Raw genomic sequence first — 16,343 nt, 5'->3', positions numbered from 1 at the left:
GTGAAGTGTCATAACGTTTGCAACGTGCTTTAAAAAGAGTCAGCCAGGGGCACCTGGGTGGCGCAGTCAGTTAAGCGTCCGACTTCAGCCAGGTCACGATCTCGCTGTCCGTGAGTTCGAGCCCCGCGTCGGGCTCTGGGCTGACGGCTCGGAGCCTGGAGCCTGTTTCCGATTCTGTGTCTCCCTCTCTCTCTGCCCCTCCCCCGTTCATGCTCTGTCTCTCTCTGTCCCAAAAATAAATAAACGTTGAAAAAAAAATTTTTAAAAAGAGTCAGCTGAACTGAAAAAAATAAAGACACACAGATCTATGTGTGTATACATATAACAGACACACAGGTACACAAATTCACATGAGGACAAAGGAACTAGACACAAAACTGTGGTATCTAGGTGATGAATGAATGAATCTAGCAGTGCTCATATGAGACCTGAATTCAACACTTCTGTGAGCTTCAAATCTGTCGTATTAAAAGGCTGGAAAAAAAAATAAGAATCCCTAAATCATGGTATTGTTATGAGAAGTAAGTCGAGATATCAATTAGGAAAAAAAATTACTGTGCCGTTTTCCCAAGTACGTCTGCAGCCCCAAAAGCCGTTTACCCTGTGAAAGGTCCAGGTCCTGCCGGTTAGGTTCCTCTCCTCTCCTTGACAGAGAAAATACACGGATGTGTGAGCAGTAAACCAGTGTGTGCCCCCAGGTGCTGTACCTGAAGTCGCCCACAAAGACCCTGACTGGGCAGAGACTCCGGGCCGGGGGGACTTTCACACAGGATGCCCCAAATCATTCTTTTTTTTTTTTTTTTTTAATTTTTTTTTTAACGTTTATTTTATTTTTGAGACAGAGAGAGACAGAGCATGAACGGGGGAGGGGCAGAGAGAGAGGGAGACACAGAACCGGAAGCAGGCTCCAGGCTCCGAGCCGTCAGCCCAGGGCCCGACGCGGGGCTCGAACCCACGGACCGCGAGATCGTGACCTGAGCCGAAGTCGGCCGCTCAACCGACTGCGCCACCCAGGCGCCCCAAAATCATTCTGAGAGAAAAGAATCTGCGTCTTTATCACAGAGGAAGAGGACGTTCCACAAACTCCTCTGACAAATCACTTGGAGAGTGATGATAGTTCCGGTCGGTTCCAAATCTCCAACCTAAATCCCCCATGCTCCAGATGAAATCCCTTCTTGCCCTTTCCCTTCACAGAGCCCCTTTTTCTATGAAAGAAGGTCTTGCCTCCACCCTATTAAATTACCCGGCACCTGTCCCTCAGCAGAACACCATCAAGACCCCGTAACCACCTTCATTGTTTTCTTTTTTTAAGTCTTTGGATCCAGTTTTATTGAGATATAATTGGCATATAACAATATATTAGTCTGAGGCATATAACATAGTGATCTGATACACGTACAGATTGCAAAATGATCACGGTAAGATGTTCTTTCTTCGGCAGTCTCTTGCTTTTCCTCCGAGCCTCTAACCACGGGGCCACGGTGAAAGGCTGGCCTCTCGTCTAGTCCTGACCCTACACACCCGTCGCGTTGGGGTTTCCACCTCACATTTCCGGGTGCAGTTTTGTTTGCTTGATATCACTGAACGATCAATCTGTTTCCCACCGCAGGTCATTTAGTCTGTGCTCATTCCTTCACCAGCTGCTCCCTCACTTGATCTGATTTTTGGTGAGCGCAGTTGGTTTTACCACCTAAGAAAAACATCTGGCTACCTCAGCCCCGGTTCAGTTTCACTCAGACAAGGAAGGTGTGTGTGAATTCTAAAATGACCTTAAAATAGAAGGTGGGGAGCTGCCCTCCCATCTCTTCCAAAGCTTGTCACAGGGGTGACCATGAAAGAGGCAGCACCAGGAGAAATAGCAGGGCCCCACCCCAGGAAAGTGGGGGATCCAAAGTCTACGACCAGTTGGCCCTCACTGCTCTGTGGTTAGCTCTGTTGTTTCCTACGTCTGAAACGGCTTCTCTGTCTTGCCTACCTCCTAACAGCCTTGTCATCTAGTGAGGTCTGGCTCAGCTGTTAGAGCCCTCATAAAGCTTTCTCTATTTCCTCTGACGAGAGGACAAATGGCCAGTCCACACATGAAAGGTGCTCACCCTCACAATCAAGAAAACGAACATTAAAACAATACAACAACACTCTTCACCACTGAAATTATGTAAAAACAAAATATTGGGCAACACCAGGCATGAGAAAGGGTGTGGAAAAATAAAGACTTCCGTATCCTGTTTACTGGGCTCTCTACATTGGCGGAGCCACTGTGGAGAATAAAGTGGCTGTATGTAGTAAAATTTTAAACATACACACCTTGTGAACAAGCAATTCCACTTCTCCGCACTCACCCTTGGAGAGGTACTCCTTACACAAATGCACACACAGAACTGACAAGAATATTCTTTGAGAGTTGTTTAAATAGGGACAAGTTGGAAGCCACCTAAGTATCCATCAATAGGGCAACCGATAAATAAACTACTATGCAGTCATTCTGTGAGATACCAGGCAATAGTTAAAAGAATATAGTAGATAGAGACGATGAGACCCAATGCCAATGAGCACACTAGTGTGCAGATCTTGGTCTATCATACTATTCCCTGTTAGAAGAGACCGAGGTTCCTTGGAGAAATGGCTCAATCTGGGGCAATCTGGGGCTGAGACAGGGTAGGTACAAGATGAGCCTGGAACATTTTGTAACGCCAGAAAGTAAAAAAGTACTCAAAAAATGATGGGTACATGTCACAAGGACACAGGAAGCGACTTCCACTGGCCAAATCTGAGACATTTTGAGCGCCAAAATAATTAAGGAAAGTAACAGATAGACCATTTAAAAATTAGAACCCATGAGTCCACAATAAATAGGTAAACAAATACATAAGGGGAAAAGGAGGACCCTGCCAAGCCCATTGGTGTATGTGGAGGGGTTGTTACAGCTGGCTAATCATCATTTTGCAACCATCTTAATAAATATTGGTTCAGGCAAGAATCATTAGTGGATGCTAAGTCTGGGAAGAAATACTGATGGAGAGCAGGCTATTTGCCTGGTCTTAAGGGTCTTCCAACAGAATGCATATTCATTCCAAGGGGGGGAAAAAAACAGCACCTTTAAAGGAGACAAATCAGACAACACCTTAACCAGGTGATCAAAATTAGCATCACCAACGAGGGCCGAGCAGATACTGTGAGGGGGCAGAGGTAGCACCTGAAAAGGACCTATAGAATATTCTGGCTGAAAATGCATGCCCTGAATCTAATAATCTAATCCTAAGAGAACACTGGAGAACCCAAAATAAGAAACAGTCCATTCCATAAAAAGCGCTTGTAGTCTTCAAAAGCGTCAATAGGATAAAATACAAAGAAAGCCTGTAAAAATGTTCCATGCTAACAAAAGAACAAAAAGACACGACAGCTAAGAACAGTATCTCATCCGAGACAGCATCCTAGATTGCAGGGAGGGTACTACAAATGACATAATTTGATTAATTGCCAGAAGAAATGGAATATAGGTGGTGACTACCATCTACCAATATTACATCTAGAGAAGTTGATAACTACCATGGCTTTTTAAGAGAGTATCTTTACTCTTAGGAAATCCACAGTGAAGCATTTAGGGGGAAAGGAGTATAATAACAGTACCTACTCTCAAGTGATTCAGAAAAGAAAACTGCATTATATGTATAATGTGTGTGTATAGACATTATATACATACACACACACACACACACACACACACACACACACAGCAGACAGGGCAAAACATTAAAAGGTATTTGAAGATCTTTGAACTATTCGTATTATTCTTGCAACTTTTACATTTCAAAATAAGAAGTTATTGCTTCAAAAGGAAGAGTGGTTTAAAAAAAGAGTGACGTAGCTATGTGTACTTGCATAGAAAGAGCTCCGAACATACTGATAAGTGGGGAAAAAAATGGACAAGATAATGCACTCAGTGGGATACTTCCCATATTACATCCATTTGTGCGTTAAGTGGTGCACAGAGAAAGGTCTGGAGGAACACACCCCAATGTATCGTATGGTTTACCCTTGAGAAAGGGGAAGAGGAGACCAGCACAGCAGCTATACGTTAGCTTATCTGCAGCAACGGTTTCACTTTTTATGAGTGCATTTATGAATTGGTCACATAACTAGAAATAACTTTTTTTAGAGGGGAAAGTTGCCCTCCTCTCAGTTCCCTCCAGTGACAAAGATCACGGCTCAGGTTTTCTGAGACGATACTCATTTAAATGGTGGAGCCCACTCTAATATTTGACAGTCTCTGAAACGACCTGGCCTTGGGACCTGGGAAATCTGATCAGGAAATGGCAGCAGTGTGAGGTGTCTGGAAAGACCCTGGGCTTCAGGGTCAGACAGAGCTAGTTTGAAGCCTTGCCTCCATCATTCACTCAGGGTACATTATCGGGCAAGAGACAGACCTCTCTAAACCTCCATTCCTCTATCTGGAAAAAGAAAACAATACCATAGAGCAGAGTTGGTGAGCCTTGGGTACAGGGTACATACTTGCGGGTCGTAGCATACACATAAAACACCAAGCCCCTCCTGGGGCTGGCACAGAGCATCTTTCGATTGTCACTCATCTGACCTCTTTGTTGTGATTTGTTTGCATGCACTCTTGCCCTGTGAGCCCGGACGCTCTTTAAGGAAGGGTCCATCCATTACTCCTTTCTCCCCTTCCAACTATGCCTCCTAGGACATTGTGCACTGGCACCTGGCAAACATTTGGTGGGAGGAAACATGAACCCTGTCACAGAAAATCTAGAGCAACATGTACGTATGCTTTGAGGCCCCAGGTTTGCGTTAGAATTCTCCAGTGCAAGTACACACAGTCTCTGAAGTCACTGTATAGAAATCTCTAAATGCCAAGAAGATGAAGAGGTGACCGATGACCCTACATATTCCTGATCAGTGGCGGTGAAAGAGCACTGTGAGCATTCCCCAAAGCCAAAGATGTCATCCAGTAATAGATGTTATTTTTTTTAAATGTCGCATGGTCAAAAATGTTTGGGAAATGCCATTAGACAAAACACGCTCGTGTACTACAGGACTTATCAGTGCCAATGCATATCATGAATACCCAACAGACAATATAATTTGGAGTATCTCCCAAGTTTATTTGACTATAAAACATCCCCCCCCCCTTTTTTTTTTGAATCTCAAGGCCTACATCCCATAGAACAGGCTTTGGAAAACGCTGCTTGAAGCTGTTTCTCCACTGTCAGTACATGGTAAGAATAATATTTAGTGGAAATTTAACAATATAACTTGCTCACCTAACCCAAGAGGGAAAAGGAATAAAGTAAACCAAGAGCTTAACGGTTGCTATCAATTCCCCTCTTATTCCTCCTCTTCCTTTTCTCCCTTCTAATCCAAGGAACGTGTGCGAAAAATCAGTTATGACCCCAAATCTAAAAATAAAGACCCCAGTATTATCATTGAAGTCATTCAGCTTCACTTACTCCGGCCTGTTCAATTCTACTCATCAATGGATTAGACAAATGGCTGAAGGAACCAGGGTCCTACTATGGCCAACTCATGGGCCACGTGTAGAAATGTTTGCCTCTACACGGCCAAGTGGAATATTTAAGCAAATGTTTGATAGGGTCAGGCTGAGACAGCAGCTGCCTTGCTCATTATGACCTTAAAATTAGACACTGTGACCGTCCAAATTATCTCCTTTTCATTGATTACGCCAGAGTAACAGAAGTCTGTTATCGTAGCCCATCCAGTATCTATGCCTGCTTTTTCCGGTAACAAAGCACTTTGTTTATGGACAGTGCATTCTTCCCCTCTCGCCTCCCCCCACCTCCCCCCACTGCTTACAGTCTTGACGGGCCTATGATTCCAGGAACTCTGTGTTCCCTTGCCCAAGGAGTGGGTACTGGACCCAAGACAGGTCAATGAGACCCTCTCCCACGCAGGAATTCTGAGGCTAGAGTCGAATAATACAAGACCCGAAAAGGTTAGTCTTAATGGACTTAGCAGTTAAGTCCCAGGAAACAGCATTTCAGTTCGGCTGCCCAGGTCCCCAGCATTGCCCCAGTTCCCCTCCTTTGCATGACTCAGGCACTCAAGCTTTCCTTTTGACCCAGTGAGTGCACTCAATGTCCTGTGGATAAATTCCCAGAGTATTTCTAGAACTTGCAGCTGAAGGGCCTGCCCAATACACTGAGCAAAAACCACCCCAGCAAGTTCCTACCCACTGTCCCCAGATAATCACTGGACTTAAAATCTGAAAGTGACCTGAAAGCTTCCCAAATACGGCCGAACCTCCTCATTTAAAAATAAATAAATAGGGGCGCCTGGGTGGCTCAGTCGGTTAAGCATCCGACTTCGGCTCAGGTCATGATCTCGTGGTTCATGAGTTCGAGCCCCGAGTCGGGCTCTGTGCTGGCAGCTCGGAGCCTGGAGCCTATTTCAGATTCTGTGTCTCCCTCTCTCTCTGCCCCTCCCCCGCTCATGCTCTGTCTCTCTCTGTCTGTCAAAAATAAATAAAACATTAAAAAAATTTTTTTAATTAAAAATAAATAAAATAAAATAAAATAAAATAAAATAAAATAAAATAAAATAAAATAAAATAAAATAAAATAAAATAAAATAGGACACTGTTATCTTGAAAGGTTAGGCAACACAGCCAGTGTCCTTCAGTACATCAGAGGTGATCCGGTTTCCCACCTGCCTGTGTTTCCGGAGCAGATGCCCAAACAATCTCCATTTTCTGTGCAGACACAACCTAAGCTACACTGGTGAGAAGGTCTGAATTGTGACTATTTTTCCTCACCGCTTGTGCCAGAACTAGCCCTCCACCACCACTTATCAAATGCTGCCCGAGAGTATGTGCATCCTTGAAATAGTCCAGGGAGCATCTGCATCTCCCCAAAAATGTTCACAGCCTGCCATTCGTCACAGCCCTTCGGCTCCGGGTTCCCGAGCCTCCCGCCTTCAGCGGGGAGCTCCAAGTATGGAGCGTGGCGGTTCCCACTGCAGGGCTCTTGTCAGCGGCTCACCGGGGATCGCATCGCCAAGCCAAGGACGTTCTATTCTGAGTGTGGCCCCAGTATGTTTCATTTCATCTGCAAAGCACGAGTCTATTCTGGAGAGAGATGTTTTGGGCACATTCGTAGTAGCTAACGAGCAGTGCTTCCTTATATGCAGAACACAAAATCCTCCCATAAAAACCTGACCCGATTGCCAGCGTGGCGTTTCAAATGAACAGACTTACCCCTAAAATTACTCCCCGGAATGGCCAAATCTGCACACCTCCGAGTCACGGGCTGAAACAGCGGTACGGAGACTACAAGTATCAGACTGCGGCGATCTTTGGGGAACAGCCCGGGACCAAAGCCTCCGCTTTTCTCTGTTGAGCCGGAGGTCTTCCCTGGTCACCACGCACAAAATTCCAGATCTGTGTCCTTTGGAAAGGCAATGACAAAGAAGAGCCGGCCCAACTTCTTCCCTACAGGGCTGTCATATTCCCCACAGGGCTTCCAGAGACTTGCTTACGCTCTTCAAGGGAGTCAAGAAGCATGCTGCCCTCCCCATCCCCAGCTGGCCAGCCTTGGGCCTTTTCTCCAGTGCTCCCTGTGTTCTGCATGACCTCTGTGTCCTTCTTCATTTCAGAAGGCATTTGCCAAGCCCCACCTACCTCTCCACCTCTCAAACCGAGCGAGGTACCTATAGCCCATCGCATCCCAGGGCCCCCCTCTGTAACAGAACCCCATCACGTGGCTATTTCAGTGCCATTTACAGGTCTCTGTCCCCCACTGGATGACCGTGAGTTCCCTGGGAGCGAGGTCTGGGGTGCACCGGCACCCACAACCCCAGTGCCCACCACAGCACCGCACCCACAGGAGGCGCTCAACGAAGAGAACAGACCTGAAGACACAAGAGCACTGCGGGCATGATGGCCACAGTCCCCAGCCCCGGGAGGAAGCAACCCTGCCTACACCAGATCCACCCTGCTTACACATGGACAAAGTCTGCCAAAACGCTGGGACAAGTGACCGCTTCGAAGGCTGTAGAGACCAGCATTTGAGATCAAGACTTCCAGAATCAGACAGCTGGGTTCAAATCCTGCCCCCACTACCTACAAGCTCTATGAAGAAACGAGTTAGCCTCCTGATGCCTCAATTAACTAATCTGTAAAATGGGGATAATTATAATACAACATCACAGACTGTTACAAAGAAAAGTGAGTCAATCTCTGCAAAACACTCAGTGCCTTCCCTACCTCAGTATTAGGGGTCTTCCTAGATGTAACTTACGTATGATACTGTGTACGTGAAAGGTATACAACATGTGGATTTGATACATTTCTATACTACAGTGCGATTACCACTGTGGCTTTAGCTAACATCTCTAGCAGGTCACATAATCGTCATCTCTCTATTGTGGTAAGAACACTTGGGATCCAGTCTCTTAGCAATTTTGAAGTACAGAACACAGCATTGTTGACAAAAATCACGATACCTAATACGGTTTAGGTGGTCCCCACACATAGCCTTAAATAACATGAAATCAAGACATTATTTTGTTCTCGATTCTCTTTCACATTTTTTGATTGTATCAAGGAAAAAGTCACAGTTTAACGCGGAAATGACTTTAACACATCTCTAAAACTTGCTGTCTCTCCCTCTTCACAGAGAGAAAGCAGGTCCCCGGCTCAAGTTTCTCGTGGGCAGAAAGAGCTAGCTGACGTTAACTGATTGTGCCTTTGTTGTATTATTATTATCATTTAATGGCAATTGACACTGGTTTTCTATTTACGATGATGGTATAAACTTCCCACATCAAATGTCTATCGATGTTAAACAGTGAGCGGATTTGAAAGAAAATTAGAAGTAACAGTATCAGTTGCAAACATACTGTGGCAGAAATCACGGAGGTGAGATGTATCCAAATGCCTCGAGTGTGAAAGATACTGACTGATAGACACCAAGGGGGAGGGGGGATCTGGAAGCAGAAGTCTCACTAGCATGCACCGTGCCCAGGGAGCACTCGGGAAGCGGACCAACGGCCAAGTCCTGCCTCCAGAGGAAGCTGAGACCTCAAAGTGCCCGCCTGTGACTGAACACAGCCCAAGATGGCAGACGCTGTTGAACGTGAAGATGGGTCCCCTGGTCACAGGCGCGAGCAGAGGTCAGCACTAGGCAGAGCAGCTCGGGAAGCTCCGTGGTAGGGACGAGTCTGCTGAAGGGAGAATGGGCCGGCGGTCCTCAGCATCTACCGCGAGGCCGGGATTCTCAGCGAGAGAAAAACACACTTTACCAATCACCAAGGGAGGATGGGGCAAAAACCCAGAGGACTCCCAGGAATCCAGGGGCTCCCGCATGCCCTGCCACCCATGCAGCTGAGGGCAAGCGCTGGAAGGAAGAAGCTCTGGGTGGAAAAGAAACCCGCTGGGCCTTTCCAAGCAGTGTTGCGAAACAACTCGGTGGCATCTTGTGGCAAACGGGAGACTCGGCTCAAGCTACGATCCCATGGTTTTCTTTGCGTTTTTGGCTCATCTATTTGGGATGTTCGTTGGAGGGGAGCATCAGTAAATAGGTCTAGCTTGCTTTTCAAGCCAGTTGTGTTCCCTTTCCCTGTGAGTCATAGACCGGGCTCACCCACAGACACAGACAGCCCTCTCACTGTCCTCTGGCCGGCTGGCCACCAAAACCATGCCCTGGGTGTGCACGGGGAGGGGTGGGCAGAGGACTCACTCTGCCTCCACCCTCAACCAGCATGGGTAACGAGACAGAGGCCAGTGCTCTGGGAGCTCCCTCTCTCATTGTCTCTCAAGTGAGGGAGTTATGTGAGTAACTAGTTCTAGAACAGGAGCAGCCACTCCTCCTTAAGGGCCTGCTCTGCATTGGGCACATTATCTCCATCCTCACAAGAAACTCTCCATCTTGCCCGTGAGAGAGCTCAGACAGACAAAATGGCAAGCGGCCAGGAAGTGACACAAGCTGTTTCATAGACTCAGGTCTCTGTGTCTCAGAGCCCACACTCTTGCCTTCCCACTGCCCGCCCCCCCCCGCCCCCCCACCACTCCGCCAGGGGAACAAGGGAAGGCTCCTTGGAGAGGGCAATATTTGGGCTGAGACCTTAATGACAAGTAAGGACTTTGTTGACAAAACAAAATAGACTATTTTGTTCGCTCATTCGTTCACTCACTCATTTGTTCCATGCTGTATTTCTGGGGCTAGGTACTAGGAATTTGTGGTGAATAGACACAGCTCCTGTCCCCAAGGAGCTCACTTCCCAGGGGAGGAGACGTAAAAATACATGAATGAATCAAGTTATTACTAATTGCGTGTGCCGTGTGGAGACATGTCAGGAATTAAAATGGAGAATAGCAGGGAAACCTATTTTAAGACAGTCAGGGGCAGTCTTTCTGAGGAGGTGACATTTTTGCTGGGACTGAATGATGAAGTGAAGGTGCTATCCATGTAAACTAACGGGACAGTGAGTGATCCGGGCAGAGGGAACAGTGTGTGAAAAGGCCCTGAGGCTGGAAAGGGAACTGTGTGTCCCTCAAACTAAAAGATTAGAATGTCTTAAAACGAGCGAGTCCAAGCAACAGTGTTGCTCAAGGGAAGGCTGGGGAGAGAGACTGGGGCCAGATGGGATAGCATCTTACAGGCCGTGGGAAAGGATAATGGGAAGCTCAGCCAGGGTCCTCAGCTGGACGTGCTACAGCTCAATGTACCCTCCAAGATCAGGCCTCAGTCCCTTCACCTGTAAAATGAAAGTAAATAAGAGAATGCATTAAAAAGTTCCAAGTGCCTCGCCTGGTTGACAAATGGACTGAGGACACTCTGAAATGTGAGCTCGTATCAAAACAACCTGGGGTGTTTGTCAAACTCAAGATTGCTGGGCCCCACCCCTGGAGATTCTGACGCAATAGGTCTGGGGGAGGCCCATGAATATGCATTTCTAACACTTCCTTGGTGGGGGGACCCCACTTGGAGAACTCCTGGGTGAGAAAAAACAATTTTTAAAAAAGTGGGAAGTGCCACCAGGATGCTGTTGCAATTGTTAAGAGCTGGTAGAATCAAACGATGTCAGTGAGGTGGAGAGAAGTGGTCCAGAACAGTTCTGAGAGAGAGCATGGGCCAGACCAGCTCATGGACTGGGGGTTGGGGATGAGGGAAAAAGAGAAATTGGGCAGGACACTCCTAGGTGAATGGCTTGAGTAGGCAATGATAGTGGCAGAAACTGAACAGGGAGCCCTCGGGGAGGAGCAGATCTGGAGACAAGGGCTGAGACATGCTAACTCTGAGATCTCTGTGACCCCAAAATGGCAGGTGTCAGGCAGGCAGGTGGAGCTTCATGAGAACAGCAATCATCTCTATCTTGTTTTCTGCTATGTCCCCAGATCTCACCCTAGCATATCCTGCCAATAATAAATATCCAGTAAGCTTCTGTTATGGGCTGAAGGATAAAGGGAGGCTGAGGAACTAGGATAACCAAAGGCACTCAGGGACCAACATGCCGCCATGCTTGAGGAGGCCACAGGCATCTGCTGAGGCTAAACCATCACTTCCTGACCTTGACATGGATGAGTACGTGGGAGGCTGGAGGCAGAACAGAAGACAGAAGGGAGCCACCCAATTCACAGTAGGGTTCTTCCTTCAAAAGTCAGAGATGTCACATTTGAGCCTTTCTGGGGTGGGCTTTCGGATAGAAAGGTTTGAACTGTGAGTTTAATGAGCAGGAAGGCCAGAGGAATCTGGCTAACTTGGGCTTTTTATAAAATAAATCATGGGAAAATGAAGCTGTGCAACTTGGGGAAATGAGGAGGGAGGGATGGGGAGAAAGGGAGAGAAGAAACAGAGGACAGAACAAGAAAAGCAGCTTAACCAAGACTCCCTACTAAGGGAAGAAGGGGCCGGCCTCTGGAACTTGACCTCCCAGGCCAACCTCGACCCTTGGGTCCTCACCACATTTCCAGCAGGCATGATGGACCCTCGGCCTCCCCATTTACCAAGTTGTAAATTAAAAGGCTGTGACTCCAGCCAGGGGTTCTGGTGACATCATAAACCACAGAACCACAAGCTCAACTCACCAGAAGCCCCAAGATGGAATTACACCCTTTCTTCCTAATCCAGGCAGCTCTGGTCACTGCCGTTTTTTTCATGATATAATAGAAGTAAGCAATATTTTAACCATTTGTGTGTGGCCTTTCTCATATAGCCACAAGGCCCCCTCTCTCGTGTCCCCTCCTTTCCATCTCCTGCCCCACTACAGACTCTCCTCCTAAGGGGTCTCCCACAGAGATGCCCCTGCTTTCCAAGGCTGCGGCCCCTCCAGACCCTCTCCTCTTCCCTCTTCCCTCCAGATCACTTCGGTTCTTCTGTCTCCTCCCATGAGCCAGTGGTGCCCTGACTTCTACCTTAAATCTGCTTGTTCAACAGAACCCCAGTCTCTTCTGGGCCCAGGTCTGTCCTGGAGAACAGACCCCAGATATCTAGAATACATTCCCAGAAGTGGCACGAAAATGAACTCACATTTTAAATAAATCAGGGAAGTTTACAGCTTCACGGAGAATCTTCCTAAAAGCAAATGACTGCTTTCACTCTCCTTCCACTATGTTTTTGCTTTTGATTCTTAATTTTCATAAAGTATTGCTTAACGCAAAGCGTACCTGGACATCATGTTACCTTTTACCCCTGCTTCCCCATCTTAAGCTTAACGCCAATATTCAGGTTCCTTTGGGAACCTCACGTAGGGGAAGAAGTCACAAGGGAGGACAATAATTAAAGCAGCTATCACTTGATGAGTACCTCTTATGTCTCAGATACTTAAATTATTCTTCATCCCTTTCACAGAGTTACTATTTTCCTCATTTTATGGAGGAGAGAAACTGAGGCCCAGGATATGGAGTATTTTGCCCAAAGTCCCGCAGTTCCTAAGCAAGGCCCTTGGATCTGACCCCTATTTGCTGGACTCAAAAATCTACATATATGTGCTCATTCAGTGTCCCCCGCCCTGAGTAAAATATTTTGAGAATACAGGTTGCATATGATAAGGACTGATCATATGCACTGGCTGATCTTCATGCACCATGATTTTTTTTTTTCAGAGAGGATGAAAGTTCTACTCTATTTTAGGGTACACTAAGAGTCAAAAAACACATTCCGATGTCCTATGTGTTTGTTTAGAAAAAGCAAATTATTGCAAATGATTTCCCCCAAACCGAAAACAAAAAGTTTAACGCTACATTGATATAACTTGGTAGTAAGGAGGTAGACCAGTGACTCTTGATAAAGCGTCACCCACGAAACACCAGTATACGACGCAGCAGATTTCAAAAGAGTTCACACGCACAAGCCCGGCCGTCCGTGCTGTGTGGCAGGTGCAGGGCAAAAACCCTGGGCATGCTGGAGAGGGTCCTAGGTGGGAGGGGGCAGGCCATGGGGACAGCTTGGAGATGGCCTCCAAAGGCAAGAAACAGAAGAGGTGCCAAGAGTCAACGCGTCAGAGGTTAAATGACTTGAGGACTTTCTAAAATTTGATGATGTCATAGCTGAACCCAAGGCTGCGGGTCGCGTACTTCATAACAGAACAAGGAACATATCTGACATCATTTCAGAACGCTATCTGCAAACATTTGAGAACACAGCAGTCTTGGAGAAAAGTTGGTCTAGAACAGAAAAAAAAAAAAAAAGTCAGGAAAAAAGTCAGAGGAAAAAACGCCTCTCCCGAAAATGCGTCTCTGCCTAATGAAGCACGTGCTTGGGATGGTTTAAGAAAGATGTGTGTGAGGCGATGACCTAATTTTTCTTCCTCTACCATCAGGGACAGTAAATAACATCTTCCCAGAGAATACAAGTGGGGAAACACTGTCAGCATATATTATACGCAGTTGCAAAGCGGAAGCGAGTGCCTCAACAGGCAGGCGTCTTGCTTCTCCAAATTCAAAGTGAGACGAAAAAAATCTAGCCACGAAGGACAATTTATTCATTCCCGGCAGCAAACATTTAATTACCAAATTAATCCCATATCACTGTACTGCACTATGGAAAATCAGCAGCAGCTTCTAAATGTAGGAAGACAATGGATGTGAAAACATCTTGTGGGTTTTCCTCCCAGACTGAACGTCCACGGTCCCACTGGTTGAGCTCACATACAAGAGCCTGCGGGCAAAGGTGGCCTCGATCAACTACAGAGAAAACACCAAACCTTCCTGACAGAGTGTAGTAAACACTTAATAAGTGACAGATATCATGAGCCTCTCTCCCTCCATCACTGTGTTTGTATCAGCTAGAACTCTTGCCAAAGATAGAAAATTTTAGCTCAAACTTAGTTCACAGAACTGCAAAGTCCAGCGGAGTACCAGCCTCAGGTACAGCTTGATCTAGAGACTCAATGGCACTGACAGGCCCTAGAGTCTCAGCCTCTCTCTCTCTCTCTCTCTCTATCTCTATCTCTAGTCTCTCTTCCCTCTAGGGTGGTTCCATTTTCAGATAAACTCTCCCCTCATGGTCACAAGATGTCTGCAGCCACAGCAGCCTATATCCTCTCAGGTTCAAGTCCAGCTGGAAAGTACACAACCTGTGTCTCAACAGAGCCACACAAACTCAAGAAGTCAATGTAACCGCGTGCACAAGATGAGAAGAAGGTATATGTTCTTTCAAGTAAATGGATGGACTGTGGGGGTATTCCCATATCTGCCCAAATTAGAGGGGCTTCCCCTTTGGACACGAAACCTTCACTCCTACGATCTGTCAGTCTGTTGAAGCACTATGTTAAAACAGCAATTCTGATGTGATGAGGCCACATGGCTCAACTCTGCCTGAGATCTGAAACCGTGGCAATGCTGAGCTTCCCCATCTCACGTACTCCTCACCCCCAAGCCCCAGTCTGACACTCTCTTGGCTCCTTCCTCCAAGCACCACCGGGAAAATCTGGCTTTAGTTGTTCCCATTCCTTCTGGCATGTTAGATCAAGTCCTGCTCTTTTCTAAATACTTGATGAAAACTTGCTTCCTCAGCTGCCCATATCGCCATCCCTCAACAAGAAAATGCGGGAAGACATGACCTGCCCAGCGCACACATATTTTCTGAATGCCATGGTTCCACGGGGTTCACTATCTAATGCACCTGCGGAGCTGGAAACCAAGAAATCTCCCCAACACGCTTGTCCCCTTAGCTTTACTCCCAAGCTATTTTTGGCCCAGGTAAACCGTGCTCTCTTTAAGGACTTGACTCAAATGTCACCTGAATCTCCAAAACTGGGGTGAGTCATTCCTACTCTCGACTCCTGGACCATCTGGCTTATGCCCATAACAGTGCTGAGCTGAGATTGTTGGGTTTCCCACTCACATCTTCCCCCACCTGCCTACGCTTAGCACAGCACCCAACACAGAGTTCCAGGTCGGCACATGTTGGCTAAATGAGTTCCCACTAGAATGACAGGGTGAATATCCATACCTGAGAACCCTGTCATCTTCATGACTCCCCTGCAGTGATTCCTGATGTGTGCCCTACATCCTTGTGGCTCAAAGTAAGAAGCAAAGCCATAGGACTGGGCTTTCTTTCTCTTCTTCCTGTCTTATCCAATTCGATGCCACTGAACATGGCCAAAAATGATATAAGAATGACAATATAGTGGTTCTAGATTTAAGGAGGAAAATAAGCCATTTGATAAATACTTATCAAGTGCTTCCCACAGGCAAGGTGCTGAAAAGGAAAGTGGGTGTATGTATTAGTCAGGTTAGGCTAGGTTTTGCTACAGTAACAAAGAATCCCTAAATCCCGGCAGCTTTTAACAACGAAGGTCTATTTCTTTCTCATGCTCCACACCCAATGTAGGTTGGCAAGGGCACCCAGGCTACTATAGTAACTGCTGTCTCGAATATAGTTGGTCAGCATCCCAGGGGCATTAAAACCCTGGGGGTCATTGACTGGCAGTCAAATGACATACGTCATTCCCACTCACTGCTCACGTCCCAGAACTAGGCCTCATCCAACCATAAGGAGACCAGAAAGTGCAACCCTACCGTGTGCTGGAAGGCAGAGAACTAGAAATATTCGTGAGCCGCACTCACGATGCCCATAGTAGGTTAAGTTCTGGGCCTTGGGCCTTGTCTTTGAGGAGGCATGAATAACATGTAGAAGGGGAATAAAAAAGGGCAGCATTCATATGAAGGAGGGAAGAAAGGTGAGGGTGGGCGGTGCCGGGGTGGAACGTGTGTGTCCCAGGAGTGTGTGACAGTCTGCCGAACCTGGGGCTACCATCTGTTACCATCTGTTACGCGTGTAGTATGCACCTGCTAAGCTCTTGTGCGAAGCGTTCAGATCAAGGTAGGGTGCTCAGGAGGCCGGCAACAGAAACCCACTCCGGCCAAC

General features: G+C 46.9%; 2 long non-coding RNA genes across 2 annotated transcripts in view; both read right to left on the bottom strand.

The window, feature by feature from the left end:
* LOC147584200 (uncharacterized) overlaps nucleotides 1-16,343 on the bottom strand; it is a 315,495-nt gene that overhangs the window by 259,015 nt on the left and 40,137 nt on the right. The window lies entirely within an intron of this gene.
* On the bottom strand, nucleotides 305-12,207 carry LOC147584201 (uncharacterized). Its single transcript, XR_015255109.1, has 2 exons — nucleotides 10,631-12,207; nucleotides 305-474 (listed from the first exon to the last, which is right to left on the bottom strand). It is a non-coding gene; the product is annotated as an uncharacterized LOC147584201 (long non-coding RNA).

The sequence above is a fragment of the Puma concolor genome, chromosome A1, assembly GCF_028749965.1.
Source record: "Puma concolor isolate L17-30 chromosome A1, mPumCon1.1.hap2, whole genome shotgun sequence".
NCBI classification, from domain to species: Eukaryota; Metazoa; Chordata; class Mammalia; order Carnivora; family Felidae; genus Puma; species Puma concolor.
The sequence above is the reverse complement of the archived record's forward strand: the minus strand, read 5'-3'. Positions and strand labels throughout refer to the sequence as shown.